Source organism: Halichoeres trimaculatus, unplaced genomic scaffold (assembly GCF_033239565.1).
Source record: "Halichoeres trimaculatus isolate MK-OKI-2021-1 unplaced genomic scaffold, fHalTri1.1 fHalTri1_scaffold_12, whole genome shotgun sequence".
In the NCBI taxonomy this organism is placed as follows: domain Eukaryota; kingdom Metazoa; phylum Chordata; class Actinopteri; order Labriformes; family Labridae; genus Halichoeres; species Halichoeres trimaculatus.
The window spans coordinates 10,611,545-10,637,912 of record NW_027437190.1 but is presented as its reverse complement, the minus strand read 5'-3'; positions in this window follow the sequence as shown (position 1 = coordinate 10,637,912).

Below are 26,368 nucleotides of genomic sequence, written 5' to 3'. Positions count from 1 at the left end.
CAAAAACTTTCAGTACAAGTGGCTTGTGAGACAGAAAGTGTGCTGTTATGTGGCCTTTTGAAGAGTCTCTTGTAAATTCAATCCATCAAAATGTGAAAATCTTGTATCCTGCCAGGTGTTGAGTCTATCTATATATGCATCAGACTCAAAGGGACTCCCTGTCTGTCACAAAGCCAACAAACACAGACCAAACACTCCAGTTGATATTTATGGAAATTTAGAGTCACCTGGCCGCAGAGGAAGCCCTGAAGAGCTCAAAGCAAACACACAAACAGAAAGCAGAGGGACTCCACATCCTGTTAACAGTGACTCCAGCATCATATCAGTGAATGTTAATGTCCCTTATACTGACTTACACCCACCATTGACTCCAAACAGTGATTGTCAACCTGCGTGGTTTTGATCGTGCATCTGCCTGAGTTGTGGTGGCTGCTGGGCTTTCAGTCAGCGATTGTGTATATGCAAGCATTTACCACAGAGAGGAGTTTACACACTGTGTGCACGGGCTTTGGAAGCTAATGTGGCATGCAGATCTAAACAGTGTGCAGGATCCAAAGGATGCTGGCAGTATGACAAACCATCAGAGCAACTAGTGTGATCTCAATCACGCTTTTCCAAGCACCACCTATTGTATTTTGTTCTTTGAATTTCTTGCAGCTTCAAACGAGGCTTGTAATATGTGGTTTAATGCTGCCACATAGGGCGTATGCTTTGTCTTGACTTTCTCCTTCCCTCGCCTTCATCTTGGTCTTTTCTACCCCCCTCTTTGACCTCACCCCCCCCCCCACAGCTGTACATGCATAACGCCTTGTATCACCATCTGGTGCACATTGGAGACTGCCACTGTCATCTGCTGATAATTACTGTCACCTGCACATTGCACAGGGCGATAAACACTTGGCGTTTCCAGTGGCGAGCTGCAGCACCACAACGCTTGTTTAGGCCGACTAAAAGCTGGTGGAAGAGAGAGGCTCAGTGCAACACACAAGGGATTCACTGCAGTGAAATGTTCCCTTTTATAAATCTCCAAAACACCAGGTAAAAGAGTGTACCTGTTAAAGGGTTCAAACAAACCATAACTAACAGGATTCATTGCCTCACTAATTTTGCCACATCCTCTGTTTGTCATCACCGCCATGAATTTTAGGTCAAGGCCCTGAGGCTTTCCCACTCATGTTTATACGTCTAAATCACTGACCTTTGCTTGCACAGGAACTCCATCTGTGCTGATATACAGTATCGCAATGATAAATACTTCCCCTCAAATATTTGTAATAGGATCAGGAAACCACAAGAACATAATAGTTTAAATTAGAGCCATCAAACGCAAGTGGCTCATAAGACAACATCCAGTTTTGAAGTTCAGGATACTCTTTCACACGCTGTGGTGGGTAGTAAAAAAAAAAAAGGAAAGGAAAACCTCAGGAGTCAAGGGTTGCAATCATAATGATTTAATGATGGGCTTATCCTCGCTGCAGTACAGTGTAAATCCTACCAGCCTGAGAATATAGCTTTGTCCCCTCTAGTGGTTTATCCTCGGTGCTTCAGTCTCTAAATCTGCCGGTGACACTGACAATTATTTGACCCTTGTGAGGAAGTTGAGCACTGAGGGGCTGGAAACACAAAGGATGAGGAGTTTGGAGGCAAAGCAATTATGTTTTAATGTTTTAAATGCATGAACAGACCTTCTTTAGGTGCTGAAAAGAGTCTGTGTACAATGCAATGTTTTAAAGACTTATCTGTCTGTTACACTTAGAAAAAAAAACATGAGACAAAGAAATACTGATTGGCTGTTCTTTTGGTGACAGCAACTACTACAAAAAAACAGTTAATCCGTTAATGACTTACTGAAGAATGTTTTATAACTTTTGGTCCCTTTAATTAGATCTACTGACTCACTGGCTGGTGAGTCTGGTCCGGCAATTGTTCAATATGATTTCCTGCAAAATTCAAAAACATTGGACCAATTATCAAGCTGTTTTAGAAATAGGGCAGGTCTTGTATCATGACCTCAGAGAAACACCACTTCAGGCCTTTCTGTAGCTTCCTTTGCAAGGGGGTTCATGAATCTATTTTGATCCCTGTGAGCTTCAGTATAACAGAGGCTAGTTTTCCTGAGGTCTGCAGTTTGAATTTGGCCAAACAATATTTAAACAATATACACTATGATAAATACAATACAATGTATGTCTCAAATCATGACCATTTCAAATGAATGGAATGAAGTATTTTCAAATATATGCTGCTACCTTACATTTTCTGCTGCTGGGCACTAAATCACACTGGGTGTTGATGTAAGAGGTTGAAGGTCTGTTTTATCGCTTCCAGAGCCACATCCCCAAGTGGCCGTTGCTAACATCTCCTTAAAAAAAAAGAAGGAAAAAGAAATCTCAAAAAAGCAAGCTATAGTTACTGGTCACTCTGTATTACATTAAGGTACTCTGAAATGACACTGCTCCTGAGAGAGGTGTACCTCAACAAAACACAAGTAGATTCATTTTTATTTAAAATTGAACAATTTTTTTTTTTCTTTTCTTTTTTTTTTGTCAGTGATACAGATGTTAACTTCTACACTCAAGAAAAACCTGCCTCACATCTGAAAGTTAACTCTTTGCGTTTAAGTGACCTGTTTGGCTCTGTTTCTGTGACTACCCTCATAATGTTTGATATGTAAGTACCACTAACAACTTTTCCCATGTCTCCCTTCACAGCATATAAAAACAAAAACAAACAAATAAAAAAACAAAATGCAGATTTAATTTTATTCATATTGAGCCTTTAGTTGACCAACAATTTCCAAATTTGGATCATTTTATTTCCAGTGTAGAATCTTTGCACCTCTTTAATTCCCCGAAACATAACTGTTGAGTACAGACATGTCAATCAACATTTCAAACCCACTGTTGCATGATGGGACTATAAATGGGACTACATACAGAAAAAGGTCACCATATTTGGTTTGTACCATGATTCTGACCAGCACACGTTGAAACCAAGGGACAACATCGGGTTAGTAAAAATGAAGTGCTAAAAGTTGCTGTTCGACAAAATTCCGCTTGAGGCTGGCTGCAGAAAGACCAGAAGACACGCACACACCCAGCCATAAAAACAGACTTTTGCAGCATTAAAAAAACATGTCTACAGCCTGGTTCAAAAAATGGTTTGGGTCTAGAACCCTGATTTCACTGATTTTACTGTACAGGGAGCAATTTTTTTCTGTATCTGTGGTTCAGAAGTTATTACAATTGTTTGATTGTCCAATCAGAGGCCCAACTCAGGTCACCTGACCGCTGGGCACCCTGTAGCTGCTCTGAGAAAAACTCACAGCCGGCGTCACAGCGAATGTGCCTGCGTCCGTGGATTGGCTTCATTTCATGGTTTCAGGAACAGACGGGTGATGTCCTGGATGCTTTGTCCATGTTTTACACAGTCTATGGTTGAAACTAACATCTGTGCTTTGATTAATCAGTTACTTTGGGTTTCATTTGGACTTGAGTCCGCTCTGAGAGTTTGGAAACCATGCTTTTGTTCTATTTGTGTTTCATGGGCTGACTGTAGGAACATTTCCTCTTAGTTTAAGTATTTATCTGCTTCCAAAGACAGATCTCTGGACATCAGGTAGATGAACGTCTTCCAAATCAGCGCGACACACTCTGAAGAAAGTACATACATATCTTTTTTCAGTTGAGGAGTGGGTTGAAAATGTCCTTTATTGGGGTTGCTAAACTGTCCCCAGTGGCCTAAGAGCAGCTGATAATTGTGAGCGGGATAGATGTGTATATCAAATAGTTTACAAAATGAAGCCAGCTGTGTTTCCCTTGCATACTGTGGCTTCCTGACATGCACCATTAAACCTTATTAGCTACTTCCTTTAACTGAGATCCTCCTCACCCCATCTTCCACCCCTCATATTAACGTTTTCTGTTCCTCCAACTGGAAATTATTTGCTTTATTGTAGAGTGTCAACCTCGTGCTGTAGTTTTCTGACGCGACATAATTGGCACTTTGGAATATAATCATGGATGAGAGCTGCGTGATTGGGGTCTTTTATGCACAAATTTCAGCAGATTGTTGATCACTCTCTTCTGCCTCCGCCTTCCCCATCCCCCTTGGTCTTCTCTGTGTTTGTGTCTCATCTCTGATCCCTCCGTCAGTCTGTGCACCTTCTCCCAAAGGTCCTCTCTTCTACGCGCCACTCACAAGCCATTAGCTTTGAAATGACTCATAAAGAATCAATTGAAAATGATCACAATAGGAAGTGAATATCAGAGGGGACGCTGCGTGGCTCATGAACAGATGTCGGCATACACGCTGCATGTCAGACACATTATCACTTTATGCAGACATTAGCAGCACAGCCAAATGGCAGAGATAATTGCAGCGTTGTTTCAATATGACAATAAATTTTTGGAATGTGCAAGAGAAAGAAAAATAAGCTGAAATGACTCCAAATACGTGGATGAGTTGTTCGGTGGGTACATCTAGTGTAGGGGAACATAATGAAGTCAGCCAGTCATAAACCAGCACATGGATAAAGGAGGATGATACATGATGTGCAGGATGAAGCTTGGGCTTTCATATGAAGTGATGTATTGTTGAGGGTTGAGGTTGTTGATTTGACTCAGAGATGAAGTAATTGTACCTGGGTGGTCCCAACGAGAATAGAGCACTTGGTACGTGTGTGTGTGTGTTTACATGTGTGTGTGAACTTGTGTTCAAGGGTGAATCCAGGGTTTGTGTATGTTAGCCTTTAACAATTGATAGCTTCCTAGTAACAGCAAAAATAGAGTAGTTGTCTGACTGTTTAAAATTAGAGCGGTTAACCCCTGCAGCGCTGGAGCAGATTGATGGAAGCGTCTCATCATGGAGGCCTTTTAGCTGGGCTGCAATTTTTTTTTCTGGGGGGACCTGCACTGAGGGTTGATAAAAAGATACAAGGTGAAAATTTACTATGACTTAATCAGCTTTTATATATTCCTATCACAAGTCCAGTTTCGTATATAAATACATATGTAGTTAAGTTAAACATTTATTTTGTTGTGGCTTAACCACTGACAAGCTTGTTTACAGGTCATTATTTGTGAACACAACTGATGATAAAGTCAAATATGTTGTTTCTCTGATATATATGAGTTTTTGTGTTTCATCCTTATATTAGCTGCCATGGTGAAAGAAACAGGGCCGGGTCAAAGGGGTGGCATGACCCCCTCTAAATCTGATCAGCAAACCTCCTACCAATGCAAAATCCTAAACTATTGATGCCAGCAGTGGTAGAGATTAATAATCAACTTCTTGGACCCTGTTAGAACACACTGTAAGACAATCTCTCTTGATTATTTAATGTTTCATATTTTCTATTTATGGTACTTCAAATTCAGACTCCTTTATTTGCACAATACAAGTGCAAATACAGCTATATTAAAAGTAAACAATAATATTATCACAATAGATGTGGAAAAAGTATAGGGCTCAGATAGTGTAGCAGTTGAGGTCATGCCCCATGTGGTTGTCTTGGGTGGGTGACCCGGGTTTGAACCCAGCCTGTGGCCTGTTTCCCCCATGTTATTACCCACTCTCACCCTGTTTCCTGCCCTGTCCACTGTCCTCTCCTCTCTAATTAAAGGCATAAAAGCCCAAAAAATGTAAATACAATAATAAACTTTTAACATCCATAAGATAGATGTGTAAGAGAGAAAACATTCCAACCCCTCGGTCAAACTTCTGCTGTGTGAATTATAACATCACTCTGATGTGCCAAAAAGGACTCATTTCAATTATTGTATTATTATTATTATTATTATTATTATTATTATTATTATTATTATTATTATTATTATTAAATAATAATTAAAACACATTTATTGCTGATCTCAGATGCATTCAGACAGAACTTGACAGCTCAGGTTTTTCACAGTTGTTCCCTTTGAAAAATAAATAGATAAATAAATAGATAAATAAATACATAAATAGATAAATAAATAAATAAATAAATAAATAAATAAATAAATAAATAAATAAATAAATACATAAATACAATTTAAATTTTGTCTTTCAGCCACAGAGAAATATTTTGCACCTTATTTTTTGCATTTTCTATCCCAGTTGTTTTACAGCAGGTAATATAAGTATTGCGCCAGAGAACTAATTTTATTGGTATGGCACTTGAAGTTGCAGAAAGTTTTGCTGTTATATAAGACAGGTTTATTAAATGTGTTAACGTCAGGCCAAAACATCAAATAAAATCCTGTAATGGGCTATAAATTTAATACAGCATTGATAATTCCATACACACCTTATGCCCCGCACAGGTCAGCCAGATTAATGTGTAACTCCACGTTACTGAGTACCACAAACTCGTTTTTTCTTCTCTTTTCCTCTTAGAGGAGCCCCGCATGTCCTTGAAGCTTTGCAAAGTGTGATTTGTAAATGAGATAGGCGAGTATTACAGACCCTTGGTATTTCTCTTGGCGCCCTGCGATCAATTAAAGCGCGACAATAATAAATGTATACATTTAGAGGGATTTCACTGCGGTGACAAATGATTTTACCCTTGAGCTATTGACATTGTCTGGGAATAAGCTGTGTCTGTCCCTGTTGTGTATTCTGTCTGAGGGTCCCTTCCTCTGCTCAGGGAGTCTGAGGACATGGCAGACGCATATTCATCATTAACATGTGAGCATGGAAGCACACACAAACACACACAGACACAGACACACACATGCATTTTTTCATGCTTACACCCATCCTCTGATCAGTCATTGTTAAGTCTGTGCATTGTTGTATGTCTCTGGGCACTCAGGTCAAAAGCAAAGTTAGATTTAATCATTGTTCTCACTTATAATGAGATTTAGAAAGAAATATTTGTGTGCTTGTGTTGCTGGCTGATACCATCTTTAGATGGAGGTAATTGGATCCCCTGCAGTCAGCTGAATGATGATTGTGAGCTCTCTTATTAAGTGGGACGAGAAAATTGAAGACTCTGTGTGGTTACATGTTCTTTTGTTGTTCGCCTGACATTTTCTTTGCTCATTAATTTCACAACTGGCTTTTCAAATGTTTGCTCCATTTCTCTTTCTCCATGGCAAAGCAGATTTACTCTCCAGCACTTCATCTCGCCCTCTTTTTATACTTATTTTGTCTCTGACATGAAAATTGGAAAATATATCTTCTAATCCCCCTTTTGATTTTATTCATGGCTTTGATATGTTACCTAGTTCATATGATTGATTGCTGTAGAGGCTGATGGAATCGTAGTAATAGAAGTCATTAAGCTGCTGGGGATCTAATATTACCAATCTGCTAGCCCCTGAAAGATCCATCAATAGGTGAGATATTTTCTCGCACAGAGAGGAGGGCGACACATTTAACATATTTCAATAACGTAATTTTCATGTGGGGCAGGTCAGGCTGCGAGTACAAAGGGCAATAGTGTTGGAGTGTGTGAGTTGAATCGGGGCGTATGCTAAGCAAATCAATAAAACATTAAAGGCAGCATGCAGAGAGCAGCCCATTTGGTACCTGTCTGCCAAGGGCAATGGTCTAGCCACTCAGAAAAGAGAGAAGGATTGGAGTTGCTGGGCTTGAGGAATGCTCTGGCACTAACATAATTGGAAGGTAGTTGCCTTATGACTGCAAATTGGGTTTTTGCGCTTCATCAATAGGCATTTTGACAAGCAGCGTCCATCACGGAGCATCTCACTCTTACCATGCGGAGCTGAGAAAGAAGTGTCTCAATAATTACATTAAATCTCTCGCTCTCATCCACCCCCAGCAACCTTCCTTATTGTCGGACAAGAAAAGCAATATGGTATAATTAGGTTTGATTGGGATGGTGGTGGTGGTGGTGGTGGAGGGGGAAGAGGGGTGCATGTAGGGGGGAGTGGGAGATGCGTTTCCGGTGAGATTTGCAGATGAATGACATTACCATGGTGATTTGCGCCTGTATCCACCGGTGCGTAAAGCATGCTGAAAGGCACGTGGGCAGGTAGGACAACACATAACATCTGTTAACTGATAGCATGCTAGGCATATTGACACTGACCTGCTGAGCTAATGGGACCGACATGCAGATGTGAACCAGTTATAGATGACCAGCTGGAAAAATAATGTACAGTGTTTCACCTGTGAGCCGCTGGGTAAAAATATGGCAGCACACAGGTTGGTGTTTGAATTGAATCCTTGAGCTGGTAGAATGATGAGCAGGGTAATTACTGTAAGAGAGACATGTAAAGCCTGTGCATTTCTCTCATTTTGCAGCCTTTCAACCCCCCCCCCAAAAAAAGCACGGGGGGCAAAGTTCTGGATTCAGATTGACTTCAGAGTTTCTGAGCAAAGAACGATGGTCATATTGCCATGAGTAGTGGTTGTAAGAAATTCAGAAACATGTTGATAAATCTGTAGAGAAAAGACTTTTGTACTTTGACTCAAATCAGGGATGTCCATAGCGTAAAACAAACAGCAAACTTTCTTTTTTTTCCCTTTATAACATAAATGTATGTACAATAGGTATGACTACATAATTTTATCACCCTGACTTCTGTTGCAGAGCTCTTTAAACTACAGTCCAATTAGACTCTCCAAAATGTACCGGTCACCTGAGTTCACCTGATCTCCAGAGGAAATGTCTGATTGTTCTTGATTCAGGAATGGATTGACAAGTCCAGAGACAAGGCAACAGTAAGGCCAGAGAGCAAAGTTTACTCAGTCAGTCTCTTTAAACAATATTTACTACCTACAGAGTAAAAGAAACTAATAGAGCAACAATCTCACAGGATTGGTTAATATTCTTCTTGTTAAAAAATTTCAAGCCTCATTTTTTGCCTTATAACAGAGCTGTGGGGAGTCTGAAAGTGATCCGGAAAAAGGCTCTCTTCTAGATATATGTCCAACCATAATCCACTCTTGAAAATGAGATTATCAGGGCCAATGTAGGTTATTTCAAAATCCTACTTCGTAGCTACTTTTTGGCTTCCCAATTGGGTCAAGCAAGACTGGATTGATTTATGGCACGTCCAAGTCTCCATGACAACACCACGCCAGCTGACCAAGTTTAGAAGTGTGAAAAGAGATCGGTGTTTCTCTCTGCTTGAAAACATTTTCTTAGATTCAATGTTTAGTAATGGTGGACACTGGAGCCTAACTGTCAGACAGAAAAAGGACAGAAGAGCAGAAGAAAGATAAACAGGAGAGTGATACAGCCCGAGCTAAAGGCTAACACAGGGGCTAAACTGTTTGCGATAATGTTCATTCCAACCCAAATACTGCAGTTATTCTGCAGTGGTCTGTTCAAACTTGAGAGTCTATCAATAAAATGAAGAGTGAGGTTACGTTAGCTCTGCTTGATAGATGACAAGCAGGTCATAACCAGGATTTACTGACATTACACATTACAGACATGTCTCACAGCATCAGGCTGTCAGTAGAGCTACATATGGATGGCTACTAAACTACTGTGCCAACTGATTAAGTTTGCTTGTTGTCATATTAGCCGACTGATACGTCGGAGCACTGGGCTGCTAGTAGTGCGACATATAGCCGGCTACTGGCATACGGTACAAACTTACATTTGCTTGTTGCCAGCACTACGTAACTGTACTGATAAATAACTCAATTCATAGTGTTATATCCAGTAAAAAGTTGTCTTGAACAAAGAAAATTAGTTTTAAAGAAAAACACATGCCTGGTTAAAAGTCACATCTTTACAACAGTGTGCGGGCAAGAAGGTGACGAGGCAGTCCAATCAAAACAGATTCTCATCTTAGCATCCTAAACATACTGATATTGGGTTTTTTTTTGGCCCCTTCATCGATTGGCTTTAAAACACTGAATCAGAAAAACAAAGGGGTGACTATATCCAAATATTAGCTCACTACAGTCCTCTCTGACATCATCTGAACATTTTTGTCCATATCTTTCAGAAAAAAACTTATTAAACAGGCTTTTGGTGCTTTTTAATCTTCACTGCTCATATCAACGTCCAGTATACAATATGTTTTCTACTGTTGCATTTGTATTATGTAAATGTCCTTGTGCAAGTTGGGGTGATATCAACCCAGAAATGGTTACCATTAAAGAAGGGTCCACCTCCTTCTGCTCCCTCTAAAGCCCTGTTTCCACCAAGCGTTTCAGTTCGCTTCCTCTCACAACAGTCCGTTGATTGGTCAAAAGAATTGTCACTTACCTTGTGACAGCTATTAAACAAAGCTTGACAATGAAAAAGAAGACAAATTGCTGGATGTTTCCCATAGTTGCTTTTTGTTTACTGTGTTGCGTTTTTCTTCTTTGTTGAATTTATTAGCGGTGTACCTTGTGTTGCGCTGCTATGGCGTCACCCTATTATTTAACCAACGCAGCTACTTGCATCCAGCTTACATGCCGCCTATCACAAGGGGGCATAGTTGGCTGTAAACGGGACTAGGCTTAACGGAGCCAACCCGTACCAAACCGTACTGATATAAAACGGACTGCTTGGTGGAAACGGGCTTAACTTTGGCTTTGTTGTTCTCAGTCAAACCAGAGTACTCAAAGCTGTCAGAGGCAATATGACACAATCCTCCTCTATTAGTGATTTTGGGACGTGCATGTGTGTCATGAAACTGTTTTGAAATTCTTAAAGTAAAATTGTAAAAAAGAAATCACTTACGACTAAGTTGTCAGAGCGTGATTTGGGAAAAGCTTACATCACAGTTATACTCACTGAACATCTAAATGGTCACATAAAATCATTCAAACAGCTTTGAGGTCTTGTGAAATTATCTGCTCATGTGGTTAGAGAAGGACAGAAACTCCAGCACGAAGTGTGGAAGTTTGAATTGACCTCTTTGTTTTTTTACACCCAGTACAAATGTGATGACCGTTGAAACTCAGAAAAGTTTGCTAAACTTGTAATTAGTTGTTGACTGTTATGAAGGGGGAACAAAAAGCTTAGAAAAAAAAAGCAGTGGAAACTTCTTTATCCACACATTGTGAATGTGAGGAACCCTCTCGTCTTTGTGTCTGCTTTCTTATAAACACAGATCCAGAAAAATAAAACAACAGGAAGTGTATGACAGAACGGCTCTGTTTGCTGTACGGTTTGATGTGTCATCACATCCAGTTTATGGATGTTTCTCTCCTTGTTTTTGTTTTGAAATTGTGTAAACTTTTTTGCAAGAGATGTACACAGATAAATGGATGTTTGGATTGCTGCTTGTTTAGTCATCCGAGTGTCTGTTATTACAATTATAATGGCAGGCAATTATTGTTAAGTATCAAGATGGAGATGAAAAAACTGGTAAGCTGACACGCCATTCTCGCTAACTCTGCTGGTTTGACTGGGACAACTGAGTGCGATATTTGGCTGTTGTGTCCTTAAACGGCTTCTAAAATTAGACCTCATTTGTTACCTTAAACAACATTAAAAATCACTCCATCCTTCTCCCATCATGCATTGCTGCAACTCAGGTTTCATAAAATCTAGCCTGGTTGCCATGTGTGATTTTCCATTGCAGGAATTGCCTGAAAGTAAAAACAATTATCCTGCTATTTTGGAGGCATATTTCTTTAAAATTGGACAGACTGGGGATCTGTAATAAACCTAAGTGCAGGAATGAAGAAAAAGCTCCTTTTAAAGGCGTCCACCTTGGGGGGCATGCCACTGGAAATCCTCTGGCTCTTTTTAATACATCAAAGCAGCAAATTAATCCTGAATACAACACATGTACAGGCAGGTAAATGAAGACAAAGCCACAGTGGACCCAGGCTACACGCCTCTTATTACAGGCAGCTGATGAACTCCACCTCGAGCCGTACAAATGGCTTATTGGGAGGTGTGGGAGAAACTTATTCTTAATAAGCCTGTCACTTTACAAGGGAAGTGTAAGCAGGAGAAAAATGGAGGTGAGAGCACAAAGACAGCATCTGCACATATATTGGTACCCCTGTGCAGTATTTTCTCAAGCTGAGTAATTTATGAAAGTTTATCTTTTAATTGCGTAAAAAATAGTGAGCATTTCAAAGGATTAAGTCATTTAAAGTGTTTAAGATGAAAGGCTTCACTGGGGCAAAAACATGTAATGTGCTCCAATCATTTCCCACTTAACCCTCAAAATAATACCAACATAAATCCTCATTATTTGTCTCTGCTGTCACTGTGACTAAGCTCTTACTCATTGTCATGACAAAGGAAGGCAAAGCATGAAGTGTTGTGGAAGATTATGGTTCAGAGCGATGACTCAGGAGAGGCTGACGGGACGCTCCAGGACGTCAGAATTGTCTAATTGCAGTTATTATTCAGTTTTAATTGTTGCATGATGTGGATCAGCTGTTGGTTCTCTAATAAGGGATGTGAAACCAACATTTAATGTTACAACAAACAAAGATAGTGTTTCAGATGCGTGACCTTTAAATGTCTTTGCACTGTAGAATACAACAGCTGCAGAAAAGTCAGCAAGAAAATGACAAATATTTAAGATACGCAGCTTTTTAGCTACAATTTTTCCTTGCAACAAGTCCCAAAGTTATTGAAATGTACATTTTTATTCCATATTTTGGAGTATTGAATCAACAAGGATTGCATTCTGTCAAAATGATTTAACACCGAGACACCTTATGTCACACTTTAAAACATGCATCTGATCTAGCACTTAGCAGAAGAAGAGGCTGATGGTGATGGACAGTTTGATATGTTTCCTCTTACCACCCCTCTTCTACTGAAACTATATTTGAAAGGAATTTATATGACATGTTTTCTGTTTTTAAGGTCTGACCTTTGTTCCATCTGTTGATATGTAGGAGGCAGGACATAACTAAGCCAGTCAGCAGGGGGAGCTCCAAATATTTCTGCTTCACAGTCCACGAACACCTGTGTCATCCTGTTTAATTCAATCATAATTTTCTATAGCTCACACCCATCAACCCCTTCCAAAAGGACTTGCTTAGGCACTGCAAAATCTAACACTTGGACCCACTCCAAGACAAAAGATATTGGTTGTTTGTGACATAAAACCGGATTTATGCAATTTCTTTCTTCAGTAAAGAAATAAATAAAATGAATCAGACAAATAATGCAGCCAAAACTACCTGTTGGTTTGGCAAACGGAAGCCACAGAATGATCAATGCTTTGGTGCAATGGTTCGAAAGTTTCTTATTTAAAGTTAAAACAGTCTGCTTTTCTGTGATAGGTTACACTAAAATATAATTGCAGTTCATTCGTTCATTCATTCACTCATTCATCTTCTACTGGAAACAGACAACCTCTAAAGTTTACACTCACTCCTACAGGTAATTTGGAGTCACCATTTAACCTGATGAGCGTGTTTTTGGACAGGGGGGAGGAAGCCAGGGTACCTGGGATGACCCATGCATGCAGGGGGAGAACATGTTAACTCCACACAGGAAAGCCCATCTTGGCTGTCCCAGGATTTGAACTACTGACCTTCTAACTGTGAAGCAGTTTACGCCTTAACAAAAACACCAAGAAACTGTCCCAACTTTTAACCCAGTTACTGAGTTAAAAAGAAACTTTTTGTTCTCACCTGCTTAGGTGGCATTTTCTGGATTATATGACAAGATCTTACCCCATTTTTCTTTAACAGATTTGCAAAAGAGTCAAAAGGCAGAGGTGACATGTACACAGGTTTACTTAACCCTCTCAGACTTAAATTCAGTTTTAGTAACAGAAAAAATCAGATACTTGGGGAAAAACATCAAATGGGGTTGTTATATACAATTCTGACTTTTTTTTGAGAGAGAGACATTCACTTGCAATGCATTATGGGATGTTGCACCATTGTAATAAAGCTACCCCTAGGGGGAAAAAAAAACAGAGGAGATAAAAATCCACTAATTGGTGTATACTGTATCTATATATTTATATTTAGGATTTATCTTATGCAGTTTTGGTTTCAAATCAATGGAGGTTGGTGGTGAAACTTACATGAAATTGATGCCTTGAAAATCTGTTTTGGTGAAACCAAGGAGGCAGCCATGTTGGAAGTGACACAGCTCTGCCTATTGGTGGGATAGTGGGAAACTGTTTGTTGCTAATGCACAACTAAGTTCTGCAGTGGTACTTCTGAGAAAAAAAGGCTCATAAATTGTGGATGTGGAATAATTAGGTAACTAGCAATTAGCTGTTGCAAATCGGCAATGTCTGCCTTGAGAGGGTTAATTTGTCATGAGTGATCAAAATGCCCCATGTTCACTTTTGCCAGGGTTTTGACCAATCATCAAGTATCTAACACAGCCCAGTAATCCAGGAAATGTGAAATAATCTCCTGTGTCATTCTTCAAAACTGTGCATAACATTTAAATCAACTTGTAAAATTTGAAATCATTTGCATTTGTTTCACAGGTCAGAGCCAGTCAAAGAGCATTCTTGTATGCAGCGTTTCAGAAGATTGACATATTTGATTCCCCTCAGGACTGGCAGACTGCATAACCCCCCTGAGATGACTTCCTTGTGATAGCGCTCTGAAAGCTTCCTGTCATTTAGTGCAATTTGACGGCATCATCACAGCCACCATTGATCCGTTTGCTTGACTCTGCATTATTAAGATGACAACTGTGTGCGTGGGCGCGCGCTGTGTGTGTCCCAACTGTAATGCATGTCTCAGATCCATTATAACCCGATTAGATTCCCCTCTCCTGGAAGTGCTGCTCTGTGACAGAGAGCATAATCTTTAATGGAATTTGTGTGAAATTAAATTATACGAGCATCAATAAACATAACATAATTCAGAAGAGTAAATGGGCTTAATTTATTGGCTGGGCAGGCGTAATGGCACCGGTGTGTATAAAATGGAGATGTCAGAGAGACAGGTTTGAACCAGCGGGGTGAGAGGGGTTGACAAATACATCATCAGTGTGTAAACGTGCATAGATGTGCATGTATGTGTGTGTGTGTGTGTGTGTTTGTGAGCTCGTGACACTCTGGAAAGATAAATGTTAACCGTTCTTACTGCTCAGTGTGGATGTGCGTGTGCTCGTGTGTGTGCGTGTGTGTGTTCAATATTCTTAGGCAGGAATTTGGAACAGCAGGAAACTGGCAGATTCTTCATCCACATGAGTGGGTAAAGAAAGTTCAACCTTTTATTAGAGAGGACTGTAATTTAATGGGCAGGGTGCACACGCATGGGCCGATAGAGGAGAGAAGGAGAGATGAAGACAGGAGGTGGCAAGGGAGGGAGGTGGGAGGGGGAGTGGATTGAGAGACAAACGAAAAGACAGAGAGTCAGACAAAAAGTAAAAAAGGGGAAGATTGAAAATGTTGGATGAAAACATATTTGAGGACAGGGTGAGGAAGATTGTCCAGAGTGTTTCTTTGAGGAGAAGATTTGGCTCTGCAGCTGTAACAGTCAAGTGTTTGATTGCCTGGGTGTGAGGTTGTCATTTTGTGTCTTAACCTTTTTCTAGGGGGTGAGCTTTTCTCTATTTTTCCTCTTTTTTTTGGGTGGGAGGTTAATAATCAAAAATGATCTGCTTCAGTAGAGCAGATAAATAGTGTCAAACACAGCTGGGACGGAGCGGGGCTGACTGGCCACCACAGAGCTAAATTGATGGTTGTAGCAGCAGAGGAGATGGGGAGAAAAGCCCCCCTCGCCTCTACTGTATGACATGAATAGACTTCTAGGTGTCGCGTGTTTTTTTCTGCTCTGTCGTTTTTGTGATGAGCCGCAGTCAGAGGCGAGGAGGCACGGATGTAAAGTGCGTGTCGCCTCAGACATGGGGAGCAGCTGAACTGACAGTGCCTTTACAACGGCCTTTCAATTTACAATCTGAGGGGTTGACAGTTTTATTCATTATTTTTCCCCCTTTCAGTGGAGTTGTGTGTATTTAAGAAATGCTGGCCACAGTGTTGACTCTGTGTGAGGGATTATGTCATCGTCAGACACTCACACTCACACACAATAAGACAGAAAAAAGGCACAGGCTGTTGAAGACATATGTCATTGTCACATTTTTCTCCCCTCCTCCTCCCACAAGGCCTGACTGTTTTTGAAAGATATACTGTCCACAAAAGCCTCTTCTTCTTTATCCCATAAATCTGCTCGTGAGGCAGATAAAAAGGAGATGGACTGAGAGGAAAAGAAAAGCAACTCACTTTACTTTATCATCTTTCATTCTCCCACTCCCTACCCCCCAGTCCTCCCATCCTTCCCCGCGCTCCAGCACCAGATTTGTGGCCATAATCGTGGATAACTTACAGTATAATCTTGTTTGTTCCTTTCTTAAATGGAGCGATAAGATCTCTCCGGATCATGAGGGGAACAGCAGTGGGGAGCGGGGGCAGTAAATGAGAAGAAGAAGGGTGGGAGGGTGGCTGTTGGAGGAGGGAGGGGGAGGAGAGGTTGGGAGAGGAGCGACGGGGGAGGTGGGAAAGGACAGAGAGGCTGTTGCACCTCTTTTCTTTATGTGGAAATCCTATAGTGCTGGCGTTTATGACCAGCTGCCTGACTGCTTCCACTCCAGGATTTACAAACCCCCTCACACACACACACACACACACACACACACACAGAGTGCAGGCACAGTGTTATCTGGAGAAAGGACAGTAATAAATATCAGCAATATAAGAGGTCAGCAAAGGTCGATCGCAGAGGAAGATCCCCTGTCATAATTTGTTTAAGGACTTGCATTACATTGATGTTTTGGTATTGTCATTGTGTGTGTGTGTGTGTGTGTGTGTGTGTGTGTGTGTGTGTGTGTGTGTGTGTGTGTGTGTGTGTGTGTGTGCTGCGTGTGTGTGCTGTGTGTGTGTGTGTGTGTGTGTGTGTGTGTGTGTGTGTGTGTGTGTGTGTGTGTGTGTGTGTGTGTGTTTGTTTGAGGGTTAAATGCCTACAGTTCATTATTCGTTGAGGTGAAATGGGCTTTTGTTTACATCAGTCACAGCCGTGAGAGCTCTCAGTGACATCAGCTCATAAGGTGGGTTGAAAATCCTGGAGCTGATGTGATGATTGTTGATTTTAATATTAACAAATGCTGCTGAAATCACTGAGGAAAGGTGAAACTGGTTCGAATTCATTTTGTTTTTCCTGCTCACAGATGAATTTCAGAGATTAACCTTTGTGGGATTTGTGTCAAAAAAAGAAAAATTAGGAAGTGTTAAAACCAGGTGCTTACCAAGCCTTCAAATGATGAATAACAGAAGAGACTGATAACTTGATTTTTTCATATTTTATCAATAATAGTTTCCCACATTTTAAGTTTGCACTCTGATTACAACATCTACATCCCGGACATTGATACCGTTCATTAAGTTAAAAACATAAATCCTAGAAGACATAAATAGTTCAGAAATTCTGATTATGTCTCTGTGGTTTAGGATCATTAACTTTTTTCTCTTTTGAAGCCAAGTACAGCAATCAGTTTAAAACTTCACGTCAGCAGAAATCTAAAAGTGAGTTTACTTTTTTCACAAGGGGTCATCAAAAACAGCTTTTACAAGATAACATGACTTTCATGAATTACAAAAGCATTAGTGCATAACAGTTACACTGCAGGACAGAAATGACTGAGACCAATGACTCAGCATTTACAGGCAATGAAATGCCAGGACAGTTTGGGGGTTGATTAAAATGCACATTGGTTGTGAATGACTGTATTTGACACAACTCATGCTAGTGTGACTGAAATTGCTCCAGTCTAATTTCATGTCAGAGATGGACTAACATACATGGATAATGTTAAAACATTATCATGTTCAAACTGGCCGTAGCATTCAGCACGCTCTCCACAATCCACATGCGTGGGTAGAGCAAGGTGTAAAAGAGTAAACAAAACAAACCTTTCCAAAAGGAAAGTCAAAAGGCAGAGAAGTCAAGTGATTGGAAAAGTACAGCGCTTTAAAGCTGTCAGTGTTTTCACTGTTTGTCATATGACCACTTGGCCTCTTGCTTACTTGTTTGCTTATTGCTGATATCTAGCATAAAAAAGGATGGTCTGAAATAAACAAGCTTGTATGGGGAAAAATCACCACCTACTATTGTGGGAACAGACATACTTTGTCAATAAATTGTTTCAGACACATTGTATAGAAATATAAACTGGGACAAAGACATTAGACAGATGAAATTGAAAAACTGAGCTTCTGCCATGTTGCCCGACTTAACTTATAAATATAAATATGCTGATAGTTTGTACACCCTGCAAGTGTTCACCGACTGAGAAGCCAAAGTATTCAAAGCTCCCCCTGCTGACTGGCTGCAGTGCTGGCCCTTAAGCCTGCTTTTTCATGTTTGACTGCGAAACTAAAGCTGCATCAAATACATTTTTTGTTCACATGGCTTCTCTTATTATAGTAATTTCATATCAAATCGTTATAAAGGGTGTCCGTAAAGTCTTGAAAATTTTAAAAATACAAAGGAAATTGATGAGGTACCTTAATCAGATTTGTTTCCTCTACTTAGTCGTTTTCAACGTTTTAATCACATTGCATTTGTTTATTTCAGGTGTCCTGTTGGTGAAAGAGGTACTGTTAAATGAACCCTTAAAAATGGCTACTCCTCAAGAAAAGGCACAATATGTGTCATGGTTTATTGAAACAAAATCAAATACACAGACTAAGCGAAACTACAGAGTCATGTTAAAGATATTGTGTATCAAACACAATTATAGGACATCACTGATCTAAAGTGAAAGATCACTGATACAGATGCCACAGCTAACATGGCAAGAAATCAAGTCCCGTCTTGATGTGCTTCATGGGTTAGGGTTAGCTGTCCATATATCAAATTAGTAGGGATAGACTGAATATTGGCCAGGCTGATTATCGGGCTGATATATGCATATCGGCATCTGTCTTTTTTTTTAATCCGACGGCCAATATGAAACCTCTTCAAGACATTGTTGTTTTCGCTCTGACCCTTCTCTGCACAGAATTTCTCCCTGTCAACACTACGGAAGCCCAAGATGGTCATTTAAAATCAGTCAAGGAAAACTTTATTTTCTGTAGAAAACTTTAGACATTTCTTTTTATATGTTTCATTTAGCTTTATAAAACATGCTGCTAAGCATGGGAGCTGTTTAATAAACATTTGCTTGAAGGCATTTGAATGCAGTTAAGTGTTGGAGTTTGTATTGGTCAAATTTTTTTACGCCAATATTTTCACTTTGACTGCAAATGAATATCGGCTTCAAATATCAGTTATAGGCCTCCTTGCCTACTAATAATCAGTAACGGTATAGGCCCCCAAAAAACATATTGGTCTATCTCTACAAATTAGTTAAACAAGAACTTAAATGTCTACTCCTTGTTTAAGTTTCCTCATATCTGTCTATTCATTTGCTTTTTTTAATGATCTTTTTAAATTATAATATACCCTGTATGTTCAGTTGTCTACTTTTACTGGCATTTAATTTTAAGTTTTAAGATGACTAACTGACTGACAGCTGTGTTGACAAATATGGGGCTCCTGTAGTTTGATGAACATTGACATAATTCACTCAACCTTCCATTTCCACAAGCTTCTGCTTCACACCAGCATAAGGATTTGTTCTGCTGTGGACTGGACCAACCTTAGGCAATAAGTTAAAATATGTGCTTTGGTTTGTAGCAACAGTAATGTCAGCTGCATATCTCCGCTCCAACAACTCAGTGCTGACTGAGATGGATAGCTTGAACAGGATGAGGCTTCAAAATGTGTAAAATTTCTGGATTTTATTCATTTATTTATGCTTTTTTTTCTTCTTGGAACAACTGACAAATACTTAGAGAAAAAAATCGGCATGCATTAATGAAATTGATTAAGGTGTCTTCCTTGATAGAATTGTTCATATGATTCCTTGAAGAATATGTAAAAAAATGTATTATGAAGGTTAATATTGTTTGTTTTGCTGTTTGGTTTATTTTCCTTTGAAATAAGAAGGTATAACTTAAAATACTCCACTTTTTATAGTGTAATACTCCTGTAGAGAAGAAATGTAAGGCCTGACTCAAGCTGCAGACTTATTAAAGCTAAAGTTTATGTTTTTGTTCCTGTGCTTTAAGGATCAGCAGCGTAAACAAGAGCTCTGTGCAGAAAGGACAGCTGTGAGAAGCAGATCCCTCAACAGGAGAGCTATAGAAACGTACGTGCCTTCTTAATTATTTAAAAGGCTGTGCAGGCACAGAAGCTTTACCGATAAAGCTGATCAGAGATGAGGGGTCGTTTGCTCACTGTCGGGGGGAGGAATGCGATAAAGAAGACCCCAGCCTTGTGCCTACCTTTAGAGCTCCCTCACCAAACCTCTCCTGTGTTCAGGGTGCGTCTGATGGATGAACCTGCATCCAAGCCTGAGAATCACCGTCCATAAACACACACAACACACACCCATCCCCCCTTTCCTCCCGAACCCCCTCGCCCCAGCTTGGACAGGTGATACAAGTGTATATTTATTTATTTCCTTTAATACTCTTCTTTATCTCCTTCATTGTTAGTAGGCCCGTGAGATTGATCAATATTTAATTTTCTGCGAGGAAGAGTGGGAAGGAATCACGGCTGCAGTGACACTCAGGAAATCTTCCCCCACATACCCACCTCGCTCTCACATCCTCTCTCTTCCTCATCCTTCCCTCATCTCTTGTCTCATCCCATCCCTCTATCTGCTCGACATTGCCTCTTTCACACCTTCTTCCTGTTACTCTGTTAACCGCTGTGTCTCTCAGTGCTGAACAAAAGCCTCTGTTAGCTCAGGCTGTTCCCCTGATAGAAAAAAAAGGGCTGAGGTTAACCTCTAATGTAATGAAGGATCATAAACTGAGCTGTTGTGCCCTCTTGTAGAAAGGCCTTGCTATGAACAGGGCCCTTTTGGGACCTTTGACCTCATATAGTCATTGCCCTGTGCTTGGATATGCCCTTTAATGAGAGAGCAGTCCAATCAATGGATCATTTTTCACTTTGCCGACCAGGAGGTCCAGCTTTATGCAGAATAAGACGAGTATAACAGATCAAAGATTATCCTGTCTTCTACGTGTCTGTACCTTTTTAGTCTATACATCTTGCTGCAAGCTGTGAAGATGCTGACACTCGGATGTGCTGAAGCTACTTTGCAAAACCCCGACATGGAGTCTGCATCCGTCAAAATAAAGGATGAGCAGTGACAGAGCAAAAACGCTGCAGTGCTGTGGTTTGGAAATGAGAAATCGGAGGCCTAGCCCTGCCAATAAAGCCTTGAGACAACTGCTTAGTCAGGTTCAACTAATCATGTCTTTTGGTCGATGTATTTGAAACGAGCAAATTGTCTTCACTGACACAAGCCATCATTGTCTTGACCCTTGAGCCCTGTTTAATTATCCCATACATTTGATTTAAAACCAACGAAAAAATAAACCTTTTCCATTCTTATTCTTGTTTTTTAAGCTGGAAACTATCTAAGAGCATCTTTTTCTTTAATGGCTTCAAATCTTTTGATAGGAATCAGAGTCTAAGCTCAATTTAATCATCAAAGGAGTGAACACATGTTGCAGAAAAGCAGTGAATTTTTTTCCTTTCTGATGCCATTTTGCAGAGGAATGTTAAATGTCTCTCTGTGGATTGGACACATTTTTCAATTAAAAACAAAAAAGACAAAGCATCCCTATTTTTTCCATGCATGATCAGAGCTGCTGTACAGTAGATGATCATGAAAGGGAGCTGATAGTTTTGTCTGCAGGCCATCTATTCTCTTTCCAGATAGAGGGCAGTGCCACCCCTGCTCTCATTACGCCCCCCTTCCTTTAGCCCCTGTTGGTAATCGTCACCAGAAGGGTGCAGGAATTTCTCAGCACATGCTGGTGGTTTCTGGCTCATTTCGACCTCTGCTTCCCATCGAGCGGTGAGGAATTTAAATTTTTATACATAGCTAAGACAGAGCACGGTCAGAAAGTTGTTCTTGTCTCAGAATGCCTGGCTCGCTTTGAAATATCCCCTCTTAAAGACTTTGAAATGGAGTGATAAAATGTTATCAGGAGAGCAAAAATAGGGAGAAATCTGGTCTTTTATAGCTCTTCCAGGCTGTGTGAAGTGGCAGCAGCCAGCTTTAGCTCTGTTTATCTGTGATCCACATAGCTGACTAATAGTGTTGTGCAGCATGTGGTCTCTGGGGCTTCAGGCCAGGTGTTGGTGTTAATGCTGGAGCCCTCACAACACCTGTTAGGGTCTGCTTCAACATCCATGTAGGCATCTGCTTTAGTTATCCTGCTTAACCAACCTGACTTAGTGGCAAAGAAAGTTTAGTTATCTTTACAGAGGAGACACGTTAAAACATGGTTTATCAAACTAGGGGGAGAAGGATATTTTTTATAATGATTATCACATGATTAAATTCCCCCATGAGCATGAGGGGTTTCTTTTAAAATCAGGCGTCTTTTGCATCAAGGGCCTTAAGCTGTGGACATTAAGCTAGGTATTTTTTAGGTTTTATTATTTTAGAAAATGATTTAAAGGTAATTCTATTTACTTAAAACTATTTACTGGGGTGTGTAGCTTAGGGGCCGTTTACACAACAACGGTTTTAGGGGCGTTTCAGCCTCGCGTTTACACAGAAACAACGTTTCAGCCGACCTAAGATGCAAACTTTTGGAAACGGCCTCCAGCGTGGGATTTTTCTGGAGCGCTGCTGTCACCGTTGCTGTGTAAACAGTAAGCCAGCGTTTTCAGTGGAAACGCTGACGTCACACTCCGCTTCGCGTGAGCGCATACAACAGGACAACATTATAGTTGTTAGTCTTTCAAAATGGCATCTGTTGCTCCACTTTTGCACTTAGTATTCCCCAATACACCAGCTGATCGGCTCAACTCTACTTCAGTGGAGATCTCCCCAAAGCAGTTTCTGGACAAGACAGTTATGGCGCCAACTATAGGCCTGACATGATTACTACAGCGTTTTCAGTTACTCTACGTTTCACAGACTTTTTTCACTGCATTTTAACGTTTTCAGATGAAAAGTTGTTGTGTAAACGAGGCCTTAGCTAGTGGGTAGCCCAGGCAGGCAGGGAAGCTCCTGCTCCTCGTGCCATCCCCTGACTCCCAGATTACAGCTCTGCCAACTTCCTGTTCCCTCCAAAATAAAGTGGCAAAAGTCTGATATACTCTTATACAAAAAGAAAAAAACAAAACAACAAAACAAACAAAAAAAAAACAGATTCAGATAAAGAATGGACTAAAAGTTTAAACTTTGTTCCACATACCTTGATAAACAATGATGTCCCATATCACATGAGGCAGTCAGCAAATTGAGGAAACAAACAGGGTAAACACGAGACAAAAGCAGTCTGAAGTGTGGCTTAGAGCAGCACCAACAGTATGATGTGCAAGATCTGTGGCTGTGTGATTTCAAGAAAGGGACACCCAATAAACAGTCAAGATGAAGACCTCCATTGTGAGGCACCTCCAAGTATAAACGCAAAATTTCAAAATAAAATCAAGAGGTGTTTAGTGACAGTAGATGTGTGCAGCTAGACTCCATTCAGGTTGGAGGTTAGAAACACCTGTGAGGTTTAGAAAAAAATGTGTTGACGAAGTAAGGTGTTAAATATCAAGAGTGTGAGGCCAACTTTCACACTATGAGGCTGGTGTTTTGGTTTAAAGGGTGACTCCAGTCTTAATTATTGCTAGTGCTTGGACAAAAGCACCTGCTAAATTAAATTGTACAATTGTTGACTACATAAATTTGCAACTTTCATGCGTTCTAAATGCTTTTAAATGTTTTCAATCGAGGCATTTCGTTTTCAGGTTTTTGACCAATCAGAATTAAACACGGGTGTGTAATCATAAAGAATTCACACAAAATGATACAAAGTGTGCTGTGCTCTTCTTTGACCTAAAGTGTGTGGTTATTATTCTGGTTATGGGTGTTTTGTGATCAGGTGACCCTGGAATTGATCGCTGTGAGGCATTAATTTTCTTAAGCTGTGTCCATGCAAGCTCATAATATTTCTGCCAGAGACTTTTTGACAGATAGCTAATTAGCTAGCTACATGTGCTGTTTGGCTGTTTGGGGCTTATAACTTCTCCATTTGGTTTTCAGAGGTGATAGTCATTACTTTTTTTCTTTGCATTTGTGCAACAATACAGAGAGACATAGATATGCCTGTTTTGAACTCTGAGCCTGTGCCGTTACATCAAAAGCTGCTTGCTCCTTTGAGTAAAAGAAAGAAAAAAAAAAAAAACAGACCTCTTAATTTTTATGAGACCACAAGGCCTTATTGTCCAAACAATATTATTATATAATCATAAGAAAAAGAGTCAATGCTGTTGTTGTTTTCTAGTAAAGTCTTGCCTGATCCAAAAATCTCTGTTTTGTTACATAAAGTGACTTTGAGCAAGTGTCTCACTCCAACCATGTGTCTGAGCTTCACAGGAGCTCAGTTTGGCTTTGATGCTTTCTAATAACTTTGAAATCAAAAGCGGCAGCACAACACAGGGTATTGTGTACAGTTTTCCTTCCTAACCCTTTCTCATGTTGAGAATTTGACCCCACTTTGGGGAAACTTTCAACGATAAAATACAAAAAATAATGCCACTGACGTCAACGTGACAAACTGACCTCTAAGGTGAGAGTAAATGCAACAGATCCTACAACTGGTCAAAAAAAAACACCACCAGTTACATATTGGAGGGAGAGTTCCTCATAGAGGAGGAAATATTAAATCATATTCCTTGCTCCTGGACTCGGCCTTTGTCTTTTCACTCATGTATCACTCTGTGACCCTCAGCAGCCACCACACACAGCTTTACAAGATGTTACGACCCCTTAAACAGAGGCACTTTAAAGTATTCCTCTCCTGCTCAGTGGTCCACAGAGGCCAGGTTCTTGCCAGGGATTATCAAAGTTAACAGGATTTTAATAGGTCCGGGGAGACCGGTAAAGACCCTACCAGGGCCAGGTAGTGCCGCTCTCCTGCTTCCCCTCTCACTCCCTAATGCAGTCAGGCTGCACAACCAAGCACCCGCTAAATAATAAACAGATGGCCACTACCAAATATAGCCAGCCCCAGCTCAAACTACAAAGGGACCCCAAAATGAAATGATAGGGTATTAAAGGGGAGATACAATTTGCAGGTCAAAATGTAATGGTAACCCTCCACTGTGCAAATTGAAAATTAACCTTTTGTGGCGCTGAATCATTCACAGCTGATGTCGTACACGCACGGCAGGCGTTCGCACTGTGGCAGAAAAAAGCTGTAGGGGGAAATCTTGGGCGATGAAGTCGGATTATATTTATGACTCTGGGGTTTTTCTCTCATTTTTCTCCAGTCTTCACAACTCACTGCAGCCAAGAAAATCAGGAGTCGAGCAGAGCGCCGAGAGAGTAGATCCCTTGAGTTGTGTTTAATATTTTATTTCCACAGCATATTATTTGAAAACATCCTGTTTTGTACCCCGCAGATTATAAAACGGCTTGTTCTGTCTGGCTGCGAGGTACCAGGGCTTAATTCCCGGATGATCATATTTGCAAAACAAAATGCCACTCATTTTTCATAGAATTATGAAATCACAAAACAAATGAGTCAAGGTCCAGTGTATTTTTCTCCTGGATTAATGCATTTAATCTAATAGGCTGGCCTCTTTTCACTGTTCCTTGGACATTAATCCATCCCCTAAACCCCCTCTGCAAGAAAAGGCTTATGATGCGAACCTTGTCATATTCAGCAGCTGTCAGCGAAATGACCACTGTACCGGGCCAAGCTGGTAAAGTGGCCTATTCATTATCCTAATCTCATTAGTTAAGATCTGTTAAGTAGAGACTGGTTTTAATGCATGCTTTTCCCTTTTAATTATTGACCATAAATACATTGGAGTGCATTAGGGTCCTGGGGCGAAGAGCAGAGCGACTCCTAATAGATTAGAGGACAAGCACATTATTTAAATGTACATATCTAACTAATCATGCATCAGGCCAAGCCATGTTAGCATTGCGACATCAATTGCAGTTTGACATTTGACCCCAGCTGCGGCCCCTCAGAGGTCCGGTCACATAAAGGTCTGACGTGGTCGGAAGCAGAAGCAAATCTGACGTCATGATTGCAGCAACGCCCAAGAATGCAGCCCCCGCTTTCTTCCCCATGATGATTAAGACTTGGTGTTATTTCTGAAAGCTAACAGATTATTTCTAAATTGCTCCACGGTTAATCATGTTACAGATTAAATCATTGGGGGATTAGCTTTTAATACATGAATAAGCACTGTGCTGTGCTGTACGTCTGCCTGCACGCTGGTGATCTCATGTTGAGGAGATTCAGGCGAGAGAAAGAGGAGAGGTGAGGTCTGTCTCTCTTCGCTCCACTCTCTCCTGCTTCTTTTCTTTTTGTCACTTTCGCTTTCCATCTGTCTCAGACAAGCTTTTTCTCCCTCTCTGTGTCTCGCTGCGGCACACACACACACACTCACCAACACACACACACTCAGACACACAGATGTGCAGTCATTC